The following is a 21,040-nucleotide window of genomic DNA, read 5'->3' on the forward strand; positions in this document are numbered from 1 at the left end:
GTTTGTTTTTTAATGGCTTTACAGAATCTTAAATAGAATACAGTTTGACATGACGGCAAAAAATGTAAGTATTTATAAATTTTCTTTCAAATGTAAGTATTTTTTTAAAGTGAGCTGTGCTTTCTCCTGTATATTTTCTCACCATTCTGGTTAAATAAATTTAATTTCCTGGCATGGATTTTATAATTGCTTTTGTTTATGTGGAATATGAAATAATAACTTTAATGCTATTGAATACAGTACTCCAATGGGCATGGTAGCATTCTTATAAATTGGTACTAAGTTGATCCCTCTCAAGAGCTGTAAAACTCTATCTCCAGGCCAGGTGCGATGGCTCACTCCTGTAATCCTAGCACTCTGGGAGGCCGAGGTGGAAGGATCGCTAGACGTCAGAGTTCTAGACCAGCCTGAGCAAGAGCAAGACCCTGTCTCTACTAAAAAAAAAAAAAAAAAAAAATAGAAATTAGCTGGACAACTAAAAATATGTATAGAAAGTATTAGCTGGGCATGGTGGCACATGCCTGTAGTCCCAGCTACTCTTGAGGCTAAGGCAGTAGGATTGCTTAAGCCCAGGAGTTTGAGGTTGCTGTGAGCTAGGCTGACGCCAGGGCATTCTAGCCTGGGCAGCAGAGTGAGACTCTGTCTCTGAAAAAAAAAAAAAAGTTCTATCTCCAGAAAGCTTCCCCCTCCCCTACTCTTTGGATACTGTAATAAATTTATTTTGATATTTGCTGGAAGGTTACTTTACTTTATTGAGCAAATCACTGTTTTCTTTGGCATAATTTTTTCTTTTGAGTTTACTCAGGAAAATGTGTGTGCTCAGGTACTGTGCAGAAGAAACTTGCTGTGTTCCATGAGATGCTTCCTGAAGGAACATTAGACTTTAGACGTTTAAGAGAAATTATTCAATTTTTTCCTCTGCTTGAGGTTGTCATTTGTGAATCTACCTTCCTTCAAGTTATATTCTTATTGTCATCCTGTATTAATGAATTTCTTTTCAGTTATGTTGAAGAATTATGCCATTACACAAGCGTAAGAATTCTATCCTTGCTTGAGCTGCTACATTTGCAAACTAGAGTTTTGACTGGTACATCCAGTCCAGCCATTACTCCCCAATGGGCCACCTAGGAAGAATGACTGTTTTTGGTCTTAGGCATCACCAAACCTCCTTGCTTTCTTTTGACTCTGCCTTCAGCCAAGGTCATGCAGATTTCTTCCTTCCTTCACAATGCCCAAACCTTTGCTATTACCTTGTTTCATATTGACCATTTGTACCTCTAGCTTCTATTCTGGGAGCCTCCCCCATCCCTGCTCCCTGAGCCTTATCTCTGAGCTCTGTTCCATTACATTTCTTGTGCAAAGAGTATCCCCATGCCACCTGCCAAGGTCTTGTCCTCCTCAAACTCAAAAGAGCCCCTTTGGCCTAGCTGGTGTCTCTGCCTTCCTAGATGGGAGTCACACTACAGAGGCTCTAAGAAAGCTTCTGCACCTGTGTAAGGATCACCTTCATTTAATCCAATTTAACTGTAGGAATAACAGCGTTGAAAAACAGTATTTAATAATTCTGCAATGAATTATGCAGCAAATGAGAAGTATCATTCCCAAATATTATGTCCCCAGGAAATGGCCTTATGCAGCTAATTGTTAACAGAGTCTCTTTCATTAATTCAAATGGGTCCACTGGGGGGGGGGGGGTGGCTCACGCCGGTAATCCTAGCAGTCTGGGAGGCTGAGGCGGGGGTGATTGCTTGAGCTCAGGAGTTCAAGACCAGCTGTGCAAGAGTGAGACCCTGTCTCTATTGAAAAATATAGAAAAAATATTAGTCTGGCATGGTGGCGTGTGCCTGTAGTTCCTGCTACTCGAGAGGCAGAGGCTGGAGGATCGTTTGAGCCCAGGAGTTTGAGATAGCTGTGAGCCACCTCACAGCAACCTCAAACTAGGTTGATGCCATGGCACTGTATTCCGGGCAACAGAGTGAGACTGTCTCAAAAAACAAACAGGCCGGGCGTGGTGGCTCATGCCTATAATCCTAGCACTCTGGGCTCAAGGTCAGGAGTTCGAAACCAGCCTGAGCAAGAGCGAGACTCTGTCTCTACTAAAAAAAAAAAAATAGAAATTAGCTGGACAACTAAAAATATGTATAGAAAGTATTAGCTGGGCATGGTGGCACATGCCTGTAGTCCCAGCTACTCTCGAGGCTGAGGCAGGAGGATCGCTTGAGCCCAGCAGTTGGAGGTTGCTGTGAGCTAGGCTGATGCCATGGCACTCTAGCCTGGGCAACAAAGTGAGACTCTGTGTCAAACAAACAAGTCAACATTTTAAAATGATACTCTCATAAATGCAATGTGATGCTTTACTTGCAGATCACTCTACAGTATCTCTCTTTTCTTTTTTGGTTGACACTGACTAATGCTGCATTATTTTTTATTGTGCAATAAAATTATATGCTAAAATTATGCTCATAAATGTACACAAACGTAAACCAAGATATTAGTTATGTTTTCACAGATATAAGTCATTAGCATAGCTATCAAAGTCTTCTCCCATTTGAATAACAACAAAAAAAAGAATTATGCCATAAAATTGGCTGGGTGCAATGGCTCACCCCTGTAATCCCAGCATTGGGAGGCCAAGGCAGAAGGACCACTTGAGGCCAGGAGTTTGAGACCAGCTTGGGCAAGCTAACAAGATCCTGTCTGTATAAAAATAAAAATAAAAAAATTAACCGGACATAGTGATGCATTCCTACTTGGGAGGCTGAAGCAGAAGGATCACTTGAGCCCAGCATTTCGAGGCTGCAGTGAGCTATCATCACACCACCACATTCCAGCCTGGGCAAAAGAGCAAGACCCTGACTCAAAAAACAAAAACAAAATAGACCTTGTCTCAAAATTAATAGCAATAAAATAAATAGTATAACATATAGGGAAATAATGTATTATAATTGCTCTACTGTTCCCATATTATTATGGAGGAATCTTTGGGAATTAAAAAGAATTTATTATAAAGATATAGGGGTATCTCAAGAAATTTTTTTTTTTTTAAGACAGAGTCTTACTCTGTTGCCCTGAGTAGAGTGCCGTGGCATCAGCCTAGCTCACAGCAACCTCCAACTGCTGGACTCAAGCGATCCTCCTGCCTCAGCCTCCCAAATAGCTGGGACTGCAGGCACACGCCATGACTCCCAGCTAATTTTTCTATTTTTAGTAGAGACGGGTTCTCATTCTTGCTCAGGCTGGTTTCGAACTCCTGAGCTCAAGCTGTCCTCCAGACTCAGCCTCCCAGAATGCTAGGATTATAGACGTGAGCCACACTCCCGGCCTCAAGAAATTCAAGAGTAGGAAGTTAGTGGGCCTTTAAAAATATACAGGCCCAGAAACTGGAAATCTACCAGGAATTGAAAGCAGTATTTGGTTTCCATATCTCATCTCTCCCTGCTTGTTACTGTGCATCTACTTCATTTCTCTTACCCGCCCTCTTCCCTTTGTAAATCATCTTCCTCAGTTCCCCAGCCAGCATGGTTGAACATGACCCCACTCCATCTACATGTTATAGAACCACAGCCTATTCAGAGAGAAGTGTGAAGGAAGGGAGGGAGGCAGCCTGACAGATTGTGCCTGCCTTTGTCAGTTCTAATTTCAGACTCTTTGGGAAGGACCTCTGGCACAGCTTGAGTATGATATTCGCTAGTGGTTTGGTTAGTTGTGACCAGGAGAAGCTAGTACCCTGTTGTGTAAAATGGCTGCTAGGGGTCCAGCACAGTTTGTGAGGAGAGGTGATAAAGGGCTTCTTGTAGGTCAAATAGTTCTAAATATTGTACATTATACAGTTGAAGAATAGCATTAACAACCAACCAAACAAACCCTTGTTACATTATCTGTTTTCTTCTTTGGGGTTATTTAGAAGCTTGCTTTTAACATGCATTTGTAGCTGTAAGCAGATTATCATTTAGGGACAGTCATCAGAATTTATTGAGTAATTAGGATATGGGGACAGGAAAGAAGTTAAAGGAGTCTTAGTATTTGGCTTGTGTAATTGGGTAAATGGCTCTGCTATTTAATGGAAGAGGAACTCTTAGAGAAGTGTAGGATTTTGTGACAAACTCAAAATTCTGATTTGAACATATTAAAGTTGAACCTGAAAACATCCAAGTGGACATACTGACTAGGCAGTTTGATAAGTGACTGTGGAGCCTAGGGGAAAACTTAGGGCTTGAAGTAGAAATTTTGGAGTCATTTCACATTAAAATTATTTTAAAACATTAGAACTATATGACATGATATAATGTGTGCATGGATAGAGAATATGAGGCCCAAGGCCTGAGGACAAGGGTTCTCCAAATAAAGATGTGGAGAGGAGAAACGGCAAAAGAGACTCAAAGAATGGCCAGAAAGACAGGAAGAAAAATGTTACCTTGATGATCTGGAAGCCAAGTGTAGAAAATATTTCAAGGAGGGAGTGACCAATTGTGTCACATGCTGTTGAGAAGTGACTCATAGATGTAGAAGAGATTGCCTTCTTATGGACATGTTATTAAACATATATCCAGATATTTACATTTTAAATTTCTGTTTCTTATTTTGCATTTCTCTATGAGAAGTTTTTTGTGACAAGCCAAATAAAATAGTGATTTGCTCAATAAGGCCTCTTACGATTGTAGGTGATAGAAACCCTACTCAAAACAGCTTAACGCAAAAATTGGAATGTAATGACTCACATAACTGAAAAGTTTAGAGACTCTGACTTCAAACGCATTTGAATTTGGGGGGATAAATGCTGATGTCAGGGGCCGTCTCCCTTTTTCCATCTTTTGACTCTGTCTGGTGGCATAATGGCCTATGTTGACCTATAATACTTAGAAGAAGAGAGGGAACTTTTCTTTGTTAGTATTTATGTTTCAGATTCCATGGCAGAGCTTTGGTTGACCCTGCTTGGCTCACATGCTTAAAGCACTGTGGAAAATGAAGTAGGATAAAATAAGTGGCCAGGCCTTGAGTCATGAGCCTACTTTTGCTGCCACAGCACAATTGAGCTTCTAAGATTAACTGTCCTACCAGAACTGAAAGAGGTGGATCATTTTGCAAAATAAAGATATGCGGAGCTGGCAATATATTCATTGTATCTGGGGAAAAAATTGTTATCAAATATTAATATAATAGTACCTAGTATCTAGTCATATTCTTCAGACCAAAAATGTAGGTGTGTTCTAATTTAAGCTTACCCAGTATATAATATAATTAAGAATTTGAAATACAGTTTGAGGTATTTTTTGACTTGTCAATGAGTCTATTAAAAGATACATAAGCTGTAATACTCATTACAGAAAATACAGATAAAGAAAAGAAAAAAATAACGAGTCTAGTAATTAACAGCAAAATTTTGCCTAAGAAATCATCTGGTATATACAGAAACTGTGTGTGTGTGTGTGTGTGTGTGTGTGTGTGTGTGTGTGTGTGTGTGTGTGTAGAGAGAGAGAGAGCAATCAAAATATATAGACATTTACATTTTTCTAATAAAAATGAGGTCATACAGTTCTACTGTTCTATAACCAACTATATAGCTTAATTTCAGTGATGAATGTCTTTACTTGGATACTTCTACAACTTCATTTTAAATGATTATTTTATGCTATCTGTTATACAGACATTATATCAGGTTCCTTATAGTGGAACTATCCTTAATAGTAGATATTAAGTTATTAATATTTCCTTCCCCCTTCAAATTTTTTTGTTTATTTTTGCTCCTTCATCATATTATTTCCGTGAGGCAAAGTCTTATGAAATTACTGAGCCAAAGTATGTGTGGGTTTTTGTTGGGTTTTTTTTAAGATTTTGACTAATATTGCTGAATTTCAGTTTAGAAAGATTGCACAGATTTATATATACACTTACTGGTGGTGTATGAGAGTGCCATTTCTCTTTATTTAGTTTTTAATCTTTGTCAATCTAATCAGCAAAAAATGGTAGGTGATTTATTACATTTCTCTGATTACTAGTTAGCGTAAACTAGCATTCTTTATCTTTATTGGTCATTCGCATTTTCTTTTGTAAATTGTCTGTGTCAGGGTTGAAGTGTTGAAAGCCATTGCCATTTGAATTAACAACCCTCACTTGAAATATTGCTTTGCCATTAACAAACGTATTCATATAATCGTTTTGTTTGATCCAAGGAGTTCTTTGAGTTTGTTGTGCATGTATATTTTGTCATCCCCTTATTGTAGTGACTCTTCCAAGATCACCTTGCCTGTGAAAGGTAGAGCCTAACTTTTAGCACAGATCATCTCACTCACTTCTAAAGAAAAGAATGCTATTTTCTTTCAATTATGTTGAGTCAGTCAGAAATGTTAAATATCAATGAAATTATGATGTTGTAGAATATGGATTTGATTCTTAAAAATTGGACTTAGATATTTTTATTTAATATATATTTAGTGACTGCTTACAGTATGCAGCACAGCATTAGACTACCCAGATATTGTTCCACTATACTAACCATTTTACTATCTACATGTATCCTATAACATCATGTTATATACCTTAAATATACATAGTACAATTTTTTTTTAAAGTTGAAAAAAAAAAAGAATACTCCACATAGAAGACTTTCCCTCAGGCTCTGATTAGGCAAAAAATTTAACGTGAAATGTGAGTTCACTTTTTTCTCTTGCTTGGTGAAAGATAGGTTATTTTTAAATAGGTAGAATAAGAAAAGAATAGTGAATATTTTTAAATGCCTTTCCTAGCCAGCTTTTTCTGCTCTCAAACAATGTAGCTTTCTTTGAATCTTTAAACTACAAAGTGTTTATGATATCAGAAATTAATATACATTTTGAAGTATTAATTAAATAGGTTTTGGTGATATTTATATATATAAGCTGTAAATGCAAACACCTCCCCTGCATCTGTGAGAACAAAATTTTAGCATACAGTATTGTCTAGGGTTGATTTTTCTTTTTAGAGTATAATTCGTTGGTTACTAAGGTGCAGGTGTACAGCTGCTTAAAAAGTTTCTGAATTCGTTTGCTGTTTCACTCTGAAGAAATTGGACATTAAGAGCAGGTGTTTATGCATAACAGCAACCCAGTAACTGAACTCTCTACCCTCAATGTGTGGTTTTAGTTGAGGTTTTTGCCTTTATTGTTGCATAATAACAAACAAAAGGGTATAATCTGATCCTTTTGAAGTTATTATCATACATATATTAAATGGTCATACTGTATCAAGCATGGAATATATTAAAGGCTGTCTTTGCTTTCTTTGCTTTCTTGTAAAAGTAGAACACCAGTAAGTTTTACCTTTTTCTTCTTTTTATAGCAGAGTTTAAAAGAGGGGGCATACTAGTAATGTCACAGTAAACTCTTCAACAAATGTTCAACAAATTGAATGTTTAACATTAATATTGGTGAGCAACTCTGGAGAGCCATGATGGTTTTTTTGTTGCAAATTTTGTTTCAAAGGATTAACTTTACTTCTAACTGAATACTTATAAGAAGCTAGACAGAGTTCAGTATCTATACCATTATCTACATAGAATTAAGTAGCTATTTTCTGAATGTCTTAGTCTCAGCTAATGTCATAGAAATGTGATGTTTTTAGATGCCAGAGATAGATTTGCATTAGAATTGCTTGTCTAAGATATGAATGATATATAGAAATATTTCTGCTAGCATACCTTTTGACAAAAAGAAACAGCTATCAGAGCATTTGAATTACAAAATAATTAAATAATTAGCCCTAACATTATGAAATTGCAAAGTATCAAATGAGTGCTTATGAAGAATATATAATGTTAAAGAAGTGAGTAGTTTTAAAAAAAAAAGACAAGTACACAGATAAAAAATTATAAATCTTTGTGTGCTTTAAAATCTTTTCAAATTACTGGAGATCCAATATATAACATGGTGAGTATAGTTAGCAATACTATATTGTATGCTTGTAAATTGCTAAGAGGATAGAGCCTAAATTGAATGTACACACACACACACACACACACACACACACACACACACACAATGTTAACCATGTAGAGGTAATGGCTATGTCAGCTTGATTGTGGTGATTATTTCACAATGTATATATATCAAAACATCAAGTTGTATGTATGATTTTTTATATCAATGATATTAATATCTCAATAAAGCTGTCTTAAAAAATCCTTTCAGTGTGGTAGTACCTTGCAAAGATGTTTGAGGTAACAAACTACAAATATGTAATGTTACAAGTTTGTGTAATATAACAAACTTGTTGTGTTTCAAGATTACAAAAGGAATAATTTAATAGTAATAACAAGGCCGGGCGCTGTGGCTCACGCCTGTAATCCTAGCTCTTGGGAGGCCGAGGCGGGCGGATTGCTCAAGGTCAGGAGTTCAAAACCAGCCTGAGCAAGAGCAAGACCCCGTCTCTACTATAAATAGAAAGAAATTAATTGGCCAACTGATATATATATAAAAAAAAAAATTAGCCAGGCATGGTGGCGCATGCCTGTAGTCCCAGCTACTCGGGAGGCTGAGGCAGGAGGATCGCTTGAGCCCAGGAGTTTGAGGTTGCTGTGAGCTAGGCTGACGCCACGGCACTCACTCTAGCCTGGACAACAAAGTGAGACTCTGTCTCAAAAAAAAAAAAAAAAAAAAAAAAATAGTAATAACAGAGCCATTTGTTGGATGTTTGCTTTGTGCCAAGTTTTCAAAAGTAGAGGGTTTTTTCCCTTCCAGCCTTCATAATATATTTCTAAAATTCTGTTTGATGATACTACCATATTCATTTCTGTGATGCCAAGTAGTACAGTGGACATTACATCCAATGAAGTAAATTATCCAAAGGTGAATTTATAAACACACTTGCTATGGATAGTACCTCAAGTATAATACTAACAGGTAATGATTGTTAACATGGATTGAGCAGTATGTGCCAAGTACTCTGCTGTATGCTTTACATGAATTAATCTCATTTAATCTTTATAACAACCTAAATCGGTAAGTACTGGTATCACCTCCAATTTACAGATGAGGAAATTGCATGACTTGACCAAGTCCACACACCTAGTAGGCTTGATGAGCCAGAATATGAACCCAAGCAGTCGGACTTGAGGCCAATGCACTTCACTTCTGCATTGTGGTATTAATGGTCTTTATTTGATTCCTTACATGTCATAGTGTGGATAGTGTAGATAGTGTATCACTGTAGATAGTGATTAAGAACAGTAAAAATTAAGGGCAGCAATGAGGGTGAAATTTTGAAATATCTATTGCCAACTTCACAGCTGCTATATTACTCCTTTTCAAAAAACTGTCAGTAAAATATGTAGACCTTGGTTCTGCTCATAAGAAATAGTATTTCATTAATTTTTATCTTAAGCTGGACAATTCATATTTTTCCCATTTCAAGCAATATGGCAACATTTATTTTTAATAATATTCCTATGGTGGATGTAATTAATTTTATGTGGCTATATATGATGTTTGATATGGACATCTGGTAGAAGGTATAAAATAGCTTATTAAGTGATTACATAATGCTTAAGACCATATTTTTAACTTTTTAAACTATTTTATTCAGGTTGGTTTGACTTCCACAAATGTAGAACTAAGAGAATTTATAGATCAGAATCTCAGTCCAACAAAAGGTAAGGATTGTCGAATAAAAATTTTCTGAATTAAGCTAATTTTATTGCATTTTTTGGTAAAATATAAAGCTGCATAGATTACTTTATGTATAATAATAGTTATATGACATTCGTGTGTTATCTGTATAATAATTATATTACATCAGTGCTGTGCCATGCCAAATAACTTAATGTTGTATGAAAGTCATACATACCTCTAAGAGGCACAGGGTTTTTAATTATGATTTTTCTCTTTCCTAAGAAGTCTCTCAGATCCTTGATCAGTGATGCTATTTACAATTGAAAACATTCAAACTACTTTTTTCTTGATTTTCTTGGTTGAGAGTCCTACTTTTGAGTAGTTTAACTCATAAGCTAGTACAGTTAATAAAATACATATATAATTTTCTATATATTTTCTATATGTATATACATTCATTTGACTAATATATGGCTTACTAGGGAATGCTTATACTAGAAATCTGGCCCATCAGTACAAGAATTTATGCAGGGACCAGCAGTATATTTCAATATGTCTATTTGAATAGTGTCTTTTAGTATGTAGAGATACATGCTAAAATATCAATATTTACAGATAAAATTATGTGACATCTGGAATTGGCCTCAAAATAATCAACTAAGGGAAGGAGGATAAAATGGATGGCATTATAGATAAAACAATATTGTTTATAAGTTGACTAATTGTTTAAGCTGAGTTATATCTATATGAGGTTTCATTATTCCTTTCTCTCTTCCTTTGACTATGTTTGAAATTTTCTACTGTAGAAGGTAGGAACAAAATGTATGCCATTACAATACAAATAGCTAGGAGGGAAATAGCTTCCCCAAAGGGATTGTGTCTAAAGTGGGAGATGTACTCTAGAGAGAAAACTAGAGAAAGCTATATTTCAATGTAAAAATGTCTAGTTTAATAATATTAATAATAGGTGGGAATTATTCTGGGAGTTTAAGTATGTATTATAAGGCTATTTAAGAAATACTTTAAGCCTTGATGCTGCTCAGATTTTTTTTTTTTATTTTGGCATATTATGGGGGTACAGATTTTAAGGTTTCAATAAATGCCCATTTCTCCCCCTCCCCCCACAAGTCTGAGTCTCCAGCATGACCATCCCCCAGATGGTGCACATCTCACTCATTATATATGTATATACCTGCCCCCCTCCCCCCTCCCACCTGCCCAATACCCTATTACTGTAGTACCTATGTGACCACTTAGGTGCTGTTCAGTTAATACCAATTTGCTGGTGAGTATATGTGGTGCTTGTTTTTCCATTCTTGGGAAACTTCACTTAATAGTATGGGTTCCAGCTCTAACCAGGAAAATATAAGTTATACTATGGCACCATTGTTTCTTAGAGCTGAGTAGTACTCCATGGTATACATATATCACATTTTATTAATCCATTCTTGGATTGATGGGCACTTGGGCTGTTTCCACAGCCTTGCAATTATGAATTGTGCTGCTATAAACATTCGAGTGCAGATGTCTTTTTTGTAGAGTGTCATTGGATCTTTTGGGTAACTTCTCAGATTTTTTTTTTCACGTGATGGCATACATAGAAAATGGTAACATTTATAGGATGTGCCAGGGCTTAAGAAAAGGACTGCTTAAGCTCAGGTGTAAGCTGCCTAAACACTCCAGTTCCTCAGGCCATTCCTGACTGCCTCGAGGACTAAGGGAATCAGTATCTTAGTATACCTATAGCTTATTCACAACATATAATTGGGAATCTCTGCTCTAATAAAATGGAATATTCAGGTCAGGGGTAGGAGCTGGGAACCACAAGCTTGGTGTAGATAGAAAACTATGATATTGAGTAGTGTGATGGGAATAATGAAGTGATGTAACAATCTTGAAAATAAGAAGGGAGAGGATAGCAAGTCATAAAGGGGAAGGGTGACATAGAAAAATGCCTTCAAAAGACAGAAGACAAGAGAATGAGGGTTTGGGTGAGGAAAGTTTTCTTCTTTGGTAGAACAGGCATCAGAAGAGTAAGCATGTTAGTTAAGGTCAGCCTTGGATGTATGTTAATAACAGTAAAGTTTAGTTACAGAGTAAAACCTCTTTAACTTTATAGAACATATGGAAAAGATGGAGATAGAAAATCATTTAAAAAATAAGGACTAGAGAGGTCAGGTTTAGAAATATCTATCTACATATTTTTTTGAGACAGGGTCATATTATGTTGCCCAGGCTGATTTCAAACTCCTGGGTTTAAGTGGTCCTCCCTCCTCAGCCTTCTGAGTATCTGGGACTGCAGGCATGTGCCACTGAGCCCATCTGAAATAGCTACATGTTTTAAAAGAAAATTGTTACTCTTCTTTGAGCTGTTGGCTTATGACAGCAGAAGGAACTTCACATTAAATGAATCAATGGGATTTGGAAAAGAAATTTAAAAAAATATTTTTTAATTGGTGAAATTCAGCTAATATTTATTACAGACCCAAGATGACAGTTGTATTGGAAGTAAGATGTAGAAGAGTATTTTGAAATGATGATGTGGCAATGACATCATAGCAAATTTTGAAAATTAGAAAAAAAAATCCTACCATTCTAGCACAATCTTCTCTTTTTTGTATAGTGTTTTTCATTCATTATATAGTTATGTTTTAAAGTTACAAAGCTAGGATATATATGTGTGTGTGTGTATATATATAGTTTTCTATTTTACTTTTTTGACCGAATTAAAAAAAACAACATTATCCATGGTTTCAAACATTATCATGGTTTGAAATACCATTCTTAGAGCTTCCTACTGTTTCATTATGTTTATAAATTATAATTTATTAAACATGTATATTTTCTTATTGTTGGATATTTTAGTCTTTTTTGTTGATTTTATATATATGATGTGTTTATATTTATATATGATATAAATATATACATATGTTGGAAATAGTAATGAATATCTTTAGTTAGTTAAGTTTTTGTTTCTTTTGATATATTTTCTCAAGATGCTCAGAAGTGCAGCTACTAGATCACTCCCCTGCTTAAAATCTTTTTAACAACTTCCTATTTAAATTAAATAGGAAGTTAAATAGGAATTAAATAGAATCCTAAATTTTTTACATGTAACATTTTACATTATCTTCTCTACATCATATGTCTTCATTTTTATTCCTGACACTCTTATTTATACTCATCAGCCACCCAGGTGTTTATTTTGGGAGGCCATTTGAATTTTGGAAGTTCAAATGAGTTGATTTGCTTAGGCTATGTAATTAAGCTTTTAATATGAAGGCAGTAATCTTAAATATAAAAAGATAAACCATAATTCTTTGCCTTTGTTTTTTAGCATGTGACTGTGATGTGCACAGGTGCTGTTTTCTTTGTATTTTCTGCTTGCGGTTCACTGAACTTCTAAAGTTATATCTTTCACCAACTTTGAGATGTTTTTGGCTATTATATCTGTAGTTTTTTCCTCAAGTTGTCCTACTCCTCTCCTTCTGGTACTCCAGTTTCACATGTGTTAGATCTTTTGATATTGTCCTGTGAGTCATGAAGTGAGGTTCAATTTTTCTCTACTATTTTTCCTCAGTGTTCTTGCCATTTTATAATTTCTATTAATGTATCTTTAAGTTAACTTATTTTTTTCTGTTATCACCATTCTACTGTTAATCCTATCCAATGGATTATTTTTTTCCAGATCTTGCATTTTTCAGTTCTAGAATTTCTGTTTGGTCCTTTATAGTTTCTATATTTCTACTGAAAATTCCTCTTTTTGTTCACCCTGAGAATATTTTCCTTTACAGCCTAAGCATAGTTATAATAGTTGCTTTAAAATCTTTTCTTGGGTTGGGTACAGTGGCTCACACCTGTAATCCCAGCTCTTGGGGAGGCTGAGGCAGAAGGATTGCTTGAGGCCAGGAGTTCAAGACCAGCCTGAGCAACATAGTGGGACCTTGTCTCTACAAAAAATAGAAAAACCAGCCAGATTTGATGGTGTGCACCTGTAGTCCCAGTTACTTGGAAGGCTGAGGCAGGAGGATCACTTGAGCCCAGCCCAGCCCAGGAGTGTGAGGCTATAGTGAACTACAATAATGCCACTGTACTCTAGCCTGTTCTCAAGGTCAAATTCATTGATTGTTTTTTTCCTAGAGAATGTGTCATGTTTTCCTGTTTCTTTATATGTCAGGTTATCTTGTATGTATCCTGGACATTGTCAATATATTGTAAAGACTTTAGATTTGTTTATATTCTTCTGAAGAGTGTTGTTTTTCTTTTAGTGGGTACTTAACTTCATTGCACTCTGACTGCAAACTCTTGTCCCTGTGGTGAGTGTTGACTCACATCTTAACTCTTTGCACTCAGATGTCAAGTATGACTTGACATGGTTAGCAAAAATTATAGAGATTAAAATTACTCTTTGAATGTATCAGTAATTTGAAATATAAAAAAATCCAAATAAATAAGTTTGTATGAAAAGAAACTCCAGTTTTTTATTCTACTGCCATGCTTTGTAAAATCTGGGGTATTTAAAAAATTAAATCCCAAGTAGAATAAAGGAATCAAGAAGAAAGCGAGTACAAAGGGTTAATTTAGTTTTTGAAATTTTTTGGTCTAATCTGGGCTGCTTAGAGTCTACCTCATGCATGTATGGTTCAGGAATTAGTCAAAGATTTGGGCAGTATATATACCCAATTTAGGGCTTCTCCTAAATTCTAATAGAACTAATTAGAACTATTGCTAAAAACCTCCTTCTCCCGATTTCTCCTCTCCCTTTTTAGCAATTGTGTTTGCCTCAAACTCTGTCATCTAGTTCTTCAAGCCAGTAAGATTCTATTTTTTCCATGCAAGTTTAGTATTCTGCATAGCATACACTGGTACTTGCCCTCTGGCTAAAATTCATAAAAAATGGTAAACTCATCTGGCTAAACAAGTATGACTCAATTGGCCCCTCTCTATTGTTTTGAGATAGTTTTTTAAAAAATATTTTATCCAGAATTTCTAATTGTTATCTGCAGTAGATTTGGTCCAATAGGAGCTAAGTGGCCATACGAGAAGTAGAACCAGAAAGTAATTCAGAATACTTATTGTGGTACCATTTATTATTAATAAAATGGAGACAACCTAAGTGTCTGACAATGGAGGAATGGATCAGTAAATCATAGTATTTCCACTTCTTGGAATGTCATATGGCTTTTAAAATATTTAGATATACTTTATAAGTAATATGGCAGAAATGTTTGAAGTTTGAGATGAGGTGAAAAAAGTATAGAAATTTACAAATAATATGACAGTCATTTCCAACTTTGGATCTTAGATTTATTGCAAAGTATCTTACCTATGTATGTAGATAGATGAGGTTGTGACTAGTAAAATACAAAGTCGTTTTGAAGTGTTACTGAAATATTAGCTTGACTGTATTTTCCTCAATCAACATTCTAAGATTATGCTTATCATGTAGCTCTCTGTGCAGTTTTTTTTTTAAAAGGAAATATATTCTTTTAGTCATGTGCTTTAGAGCTAGATATTTTTTCTTTGTGCTTTTCTTATTTTTCTTTGAATTTTTTAATGAGTGCCTGTTACTCTTTTTTTAAGGGAGAAAATTAACAAAAACCGTTTCCTGCCAGCTGTTCATATCTGAGAGCAAGGACGAGGAAGGTAGAAATTGTTAAATCTTCAAAAAGAGCCCTCCTGCATATGTGCATCCTCTTCCCCTCTCCGCTTCCCATTAGAACTATTAGAACTATTGTTAAAACCTCAAGGAGCTCTATGTCCTCCACCTAGTTTAGCCTCATTTTGTCTAACTGATGTATTATGATTCCACATAAGATTTTACTTGAAAAAAGGGTTCTACTATTAAACAGAAAACAGATGGGAAACCTCTACCCATTATCTACTCAATCGATCAAACTGCAATCCACCTTGATTAATACCTGCCCTTTTACACCAACATCCAGTCACTAAATTTGCTTTTAAAATATTATTCCTGTTTATCATTTCTTTTCCCTCCCTTCTGCCACTATCTTATGCCCTTGTTCTTTTTCTCCTGGATTTGTTAGTAACTTCTGAGAATGTATAGCCTCTCTCTCTTCAGGATTACCTCTACTCTTAGTTTTGTCTCCATTCTGCTTCTAGATTTCTCTTTCTGATGGTATCACTTTATTAAGGATGGGGGAAAAAACTAGTGTTTTTCCTACTCACCTACACTTTTCAACACAAAAACACTTGGCCTCTAGTCACCGAAATGTGTAGGGATTTCTCCCCACTAGTAAGCAATCAATTCTGACACTGTCTACCTGGAGGTAGCATCAGATGCCACTAGTTACAGGTTCAGATCCACAAGAATATCTCCCACTTCACATGCTAATCATAAGCCCCATGTTGGGACCTGTGCTTCTGACCAGCTGGTGATAAATTGGGCTTCCCCCAGCTCCCCACTGAGGTTTCATTAATTTGCTAGAGTGGCTCACAGGACTCTAGCAAAAAAGGAAAAACTTTACTTATGTGTATTGGTTAATTAATGAAGGTTATAATAAGAATATAGATGAACAGCCAGATGAAGAAATACATAGGCAAGGTCTGGAGTATTCCGAGCACAAGAGTTTTTATCCTCATGCAGTTGGGGCGTGCCACCCTCCCAGCACACAGATGTATTCACCAACCTGGAAGCTCTCCAAACCTCATAGTTCATATTTTTTATGGAGGATTTTTATGGAGGGATTTTTTATGGAGGCTTCATCGTGTAGGCATGATTAATTATTAACTCCATTTCCAGCCTCTCTCCCATCTTTGACAAATAGTGGGTAACATTGAAAGCTCCAAGCTTATAGTCATGGTCTGATCTTTCTTGTGATCAGCCCCCAGCCGGGAGCCCACTAAGAATCATTTCATTAGAACAAAAGACAGTCCTATCACCCAGGAAATTCCAAGGGATTTAGGAGCTCTATGTCAGAGGCTCCTATCACTTAGGAAATTACAAAGGTCTTAGGAGTTCTACATCAGGAACTGGGGTCAAAGACCAAATATTACAACAAAAGATCCTCCTAGTACTCCTCTCTACAAAGGTATTAGGACCGCTATCTCAGAAACTAGGGCAGAGACTGAATATTAAAACAAGTGATTGTCTTAGCACCCCTATCACTTAGGAAATTACAAGGGTTTTAGGAGCTCCATACCAAGGTCTGGGGGCAGAGGCCAGTATATATATAGTCATACATTGATTAATGACAGGGACACATTCTGAGATATGCGTTGTTAGGCAATTTCATTGTTGTGCAAACATCATAGAGAATATTTACACAGACCTAGATGGTGTATCCTACTATACACCTAGGCTATATGATATATCCTGTGGCTCCTAGGCTACAAATCTGCACAGTATCTCACTATACTGAATGTTTTAGGCAATTATAACACAATGGTAAGTATCTGACATATCTAAATCTAGAAAAGGGACAATAAGATGTAGTATTATAATCTTACGGGAGATGTAGGAGCAACGCCAGCATCACAACAGAATGATGGCTGTTTTAGTACTTCGGGTGGAATTCGTCCTTTTCAGCTTCAAAATTGGAAGCAGAAAGTTAGTGGAACTAAGAAAGCAGAATTCATACACTCAGCAGAAAAGTTGAAAAATCAAGTTATTAACATAGAAAAATATAAACACAGTCATTTCTACGACCAAAAAGGTGATTTCAGAATTGAGCATAGTATGCTGGAAGAATTGGAAAATAAATTAATTAACAGCAGGAAAACAGAAAGAGCCAAAATCCAGCAACAATCGGCCAAACTACATAACAATGTAAAGAAACTTCAGCATCAGTTAAAGATGTGAGGCCTATATACCTGAGTTTGTTGAGAAACTCAGAGAAATGATGGAAGAAATTGAATATACAATTAACACTTTTAAAGAATATCAGAGGTTGGCCGGGCGCTGTGGCTCACGCCTGTAATCCTAGCTCTTGGGAGGCCGAGGCGGGCGGATTGCTCAAGGTCAGGAGTTCAAAACCAGCCTGAGCAAGAGCGAGACCCCGTCTCTACTATAAATAGAAAGAAATTAATTGGCCAACTAATATATATATAAAAAAAATTAGCCGGGCATGGTGGCACATGCCTGTAGTCCCAGCTACCCGGGAGGCTGAGGCAGGAGGATCACTCGAGCCCAGGAGTTTGAGGTTGCTGTGAGCTAGGACGCCAGGGCACTCACTCTAGCCTGGGCAACAAAGTGAGACTCTGTCTCAAAAAAAAAAAAAAAAAAAAAAAAAAAAGAATATCAGAGGTTGATATATGAAAAGCTTATTAAAGAAAACAACTAATGAGCTGAGTGCCCTATCAAGAAAAATTGACTCCTGGGTTTTGGGTAATTCAGAAACAGAGAAAGCTTTCAGAGTAATCTCAGGCAAAGTTCCTGTACACAAAGTAGCACTAAGTACCCTTCCAGAAGAAATACTAGATTTTGAAAAATTCCTTCAGCCAACAGGAGGGTAACAAGGGGGCTGGGATGATTATGATCACCTGAACTTTGTCACGGTGAGAAACAAACATAAAGGGAAGCCAACACTTATGGAAGAAGTTCTGGAACACCTTCCTGGAAGAACACAGGATGAAGTTCAACAGCATGAGAAATGGTATCAAAATTTTTTGGCTCTAAAAGAAAGAAAGGAAGAGTCAGTTCAGAGTTGGAAAACTAAAAAGCAGCCAAATGGAAATTTTCCAGTTAGAGGAAAAGGCAGACAACATACCCATGACTTTTCATAATAAACAAGAAAATAATCAAAAGCAAAAAGAGGAACAAAGAAACAGAAATTGGCAGTTGAAGCTTGGAGATAACAGAATGTCAATGAAATATGCTTCTCAGTTAAAAGAAGAGGAAGAGAAAGAGAAAAAACAGCAGAAAGAGCACCAATGCCTGTTAAACTAAAATCATTATTAGAAAGTTATACCCAGAAGGAGAAAGAACAGGAATTTTTGAGTCTTGAAAAGGAGATAAGGGGCCTGGCATGGTGGCTCACTCCTGTAATCCTAGCAATCTGGGAGGCCAAAGTGGGTGGATTACTTGAGCTCAGGAGTTTGAGACTAGCCTGAGCAAGAGTGAGACCCCCATCTCTACTGAAAATAGAAAGAAATTAGCTGGACAACTAAAAATATATAAAAAAAATTAGCCAGGCATGGTGGCGCATGCCTGTAGTCCCAGCTACTCGGGAGGTTGAGGCAGAAGGGTTATTTGAGCCCAGGAGTTTGAGGTTGCTGTGAGCCAGGCTGATGCTATAGCACTCTTGCCTGGGCAACAGAGCGAGACTCTGTCTTCAAAAAAAAAAAAAAAAAGCATCAAAAAATTACTTAGGAATAAATTTAACAATTAAAGTACAAGATTTATAGACTGAAAATTATAAAACATTGTTAAAGAATTAAGGAAGACCTAAGTAAATGGAAGGACATCCCATGTTTATGGATTAGAAGACTTAGTATTGTTAGGGTGGCAGTGCTCCTCAAACTGATCTACAGATTCAGTGCAATTCTTACCCACATCCCAACTGCTGGTTTTCTGTTTTTTTTTTTAACAGAAACTAACAAGCTGATTCCAAAATTCTTAGGAAATCTAAGGGTCTCAGAAAAGCTAAAATAATCTCAAAAAAGAAGATCAAAGCTGAAGGACACACTTTTTGATTTTGAAACTTACTACCAAGGTATAATAATAAAGAAAAGAATGTATGTTACTGCTGTAAGGATGTGGATCAATGGAATAAAATTTAGAGTCCAGAAATAAACTCTCACATTTACGGTTAAATAATTTTTGACAAGGGTACAAAGATAATTCACTGGGAGAAGAGTAGTCGTTTCAAGAAATGATGCTGAGACAACTGGATCTCCACATGTAAACCATAAGTTGGACCAGTATCTCTCACCATATGCAAAAATTAGCTCAAACTGGATCAAAGGCCAAAATGTAAGAGCTAAAACTCTAAAACTCTTGGAAGAAAATATAGGCATAAATGACATCAAAAGCACAGCAACAAAAGAAAAAATAAATAAATTGGACTTCATCAAAATCAAAAAATTTTGTTCTTCAAAGGATATTGTATTAGTTATTCAGGCTGCCATAACAAAATACCATAGACTGGGTGTCTTAAACAACAGAAATGTATTTCTTGCACCTGGTGAATCTGAGGTCAGGGTGCTGGCCGATTCAATGAGGACTATCTTCCTGGCTTGCAGACAGCTGCTTTCTCGATGTATCTTCACATAGTGGACAAAGAGCAAGCTCTCTAGTGTCTCTTCTTATAAGGGTACTAATCCCATCACTAAAAGTCCACCCTCATAACCTCATCATACCCAATTATCTCCCAAAGGCTACATCTCAGATAGCTTCACATTGGGGGTTAGAGCTTCAACATACAAATTTGGAGGGGTGGGGGACACAGACATTCAGATCACAACAGCCATAGTCAAGAAAATGAAAAGAAAAGCTACAGAATGGGAGAAAATATTTGCAAATAATGTATCTGATAAAGGACTAACATCCAAAGTATATGAAAAACTCTTGTAATTCAACAATGAAAAATAGCCCAATTTAAAATAGGGCAAAGGATTTAAACGTAAGAGCTTTTGAAGAAATGAAGATGTTTATCCAAAGAAGAAACACAGATGATCGATATGCACAGGAAAAGATGCTCAACTTCATCAGGGAAATACAAATCAAAACCACAGTGAGATGCCACTTCACACCATTAGGCTGGCTAGAATAAAGGGACAGGTAATAACAAGTGTTGGTAAATAGATGGAGAAATAAGATCTAAAATGTAAAATGGTGGAGCTGCTTTGGAAAATGGTCTGGCAGTTCCTCAAACAGTTAAACATAGAGTTACCATATGACAGCTGAGCGTGGTGGCTCACGCCTGTAATCCTAGCACTCTGGGAAGCCAAGGTGGGCGGGTTGCTCGAGGTCAGGAGTTCGAAACCAGCCTGAGCAAGAGTGAGACTCTATCTCTACTACATATAGAAAGAAATTAATTGGCCAACTAATATATATAGAAAAAAATAGCTGGGCATGGTGGCGCATGCCTGTAGTCCCAGCTACTCGGGAGGCTGAGGCAGGAGGATTGCTTGAGCCCAGGAGTTTGAGGTTGCTGTGAGCTAGGCTGATGCCATGGCACTCACTCTAGCCTGGGCAACAAAGTGAGACTCTGTCTTAAAAAAGAAAAAAGAGTTACCATATGACTCAGCAGTTCTAAACCTAGGACTATACCTAAGAGAATTGAAAAACATGTGGCTACTCAAATTTTGTACACAAATGTTTCTAGCATCATTATTCATTATAGCCAAGAAGTGGAACAACCCATATGTCCATCAGCTGATGAATGGATAAACAAAACGTGGTCTATATATACAATGGAATATTATCAAGCAATGAAAAGGAATGAAGTACTGATAAATGTTACAACTTGGATAAACCTCGAAAGCATTATGCTAAG

At 36.5% G+C, this 21,040-nt stretch overlaps 1 pseudogene; it reads left to right on the plus strand.

The window, feature by feature from the left end:
- Positions 1–49: 49 nt before the first annotated feature.
- LOC142870261 (coiled-coil domain-containing protein 112-like) lies at positions 50–20,620 on the plus strand (annotated as a pseudogene).
- Positions 20,621–21,040: the final 420 nt, after the last annotated feature.

Source organism: Microcebus murinus, chromosome 1 (genome assembly GCF_040939455.1).
Source record: "Microcebus murinus isolate Inina chromosome 1, M.murinus_Inina_mat1.0, whole genome shotgun sequence".
Taxonomy (NCBI): domain Eukaryota; kingdom Metazoa; phylum Chordata; class Mammalia; order Primates; family Cheirogaleidae; genus Microcebus; species Microcebus murinus.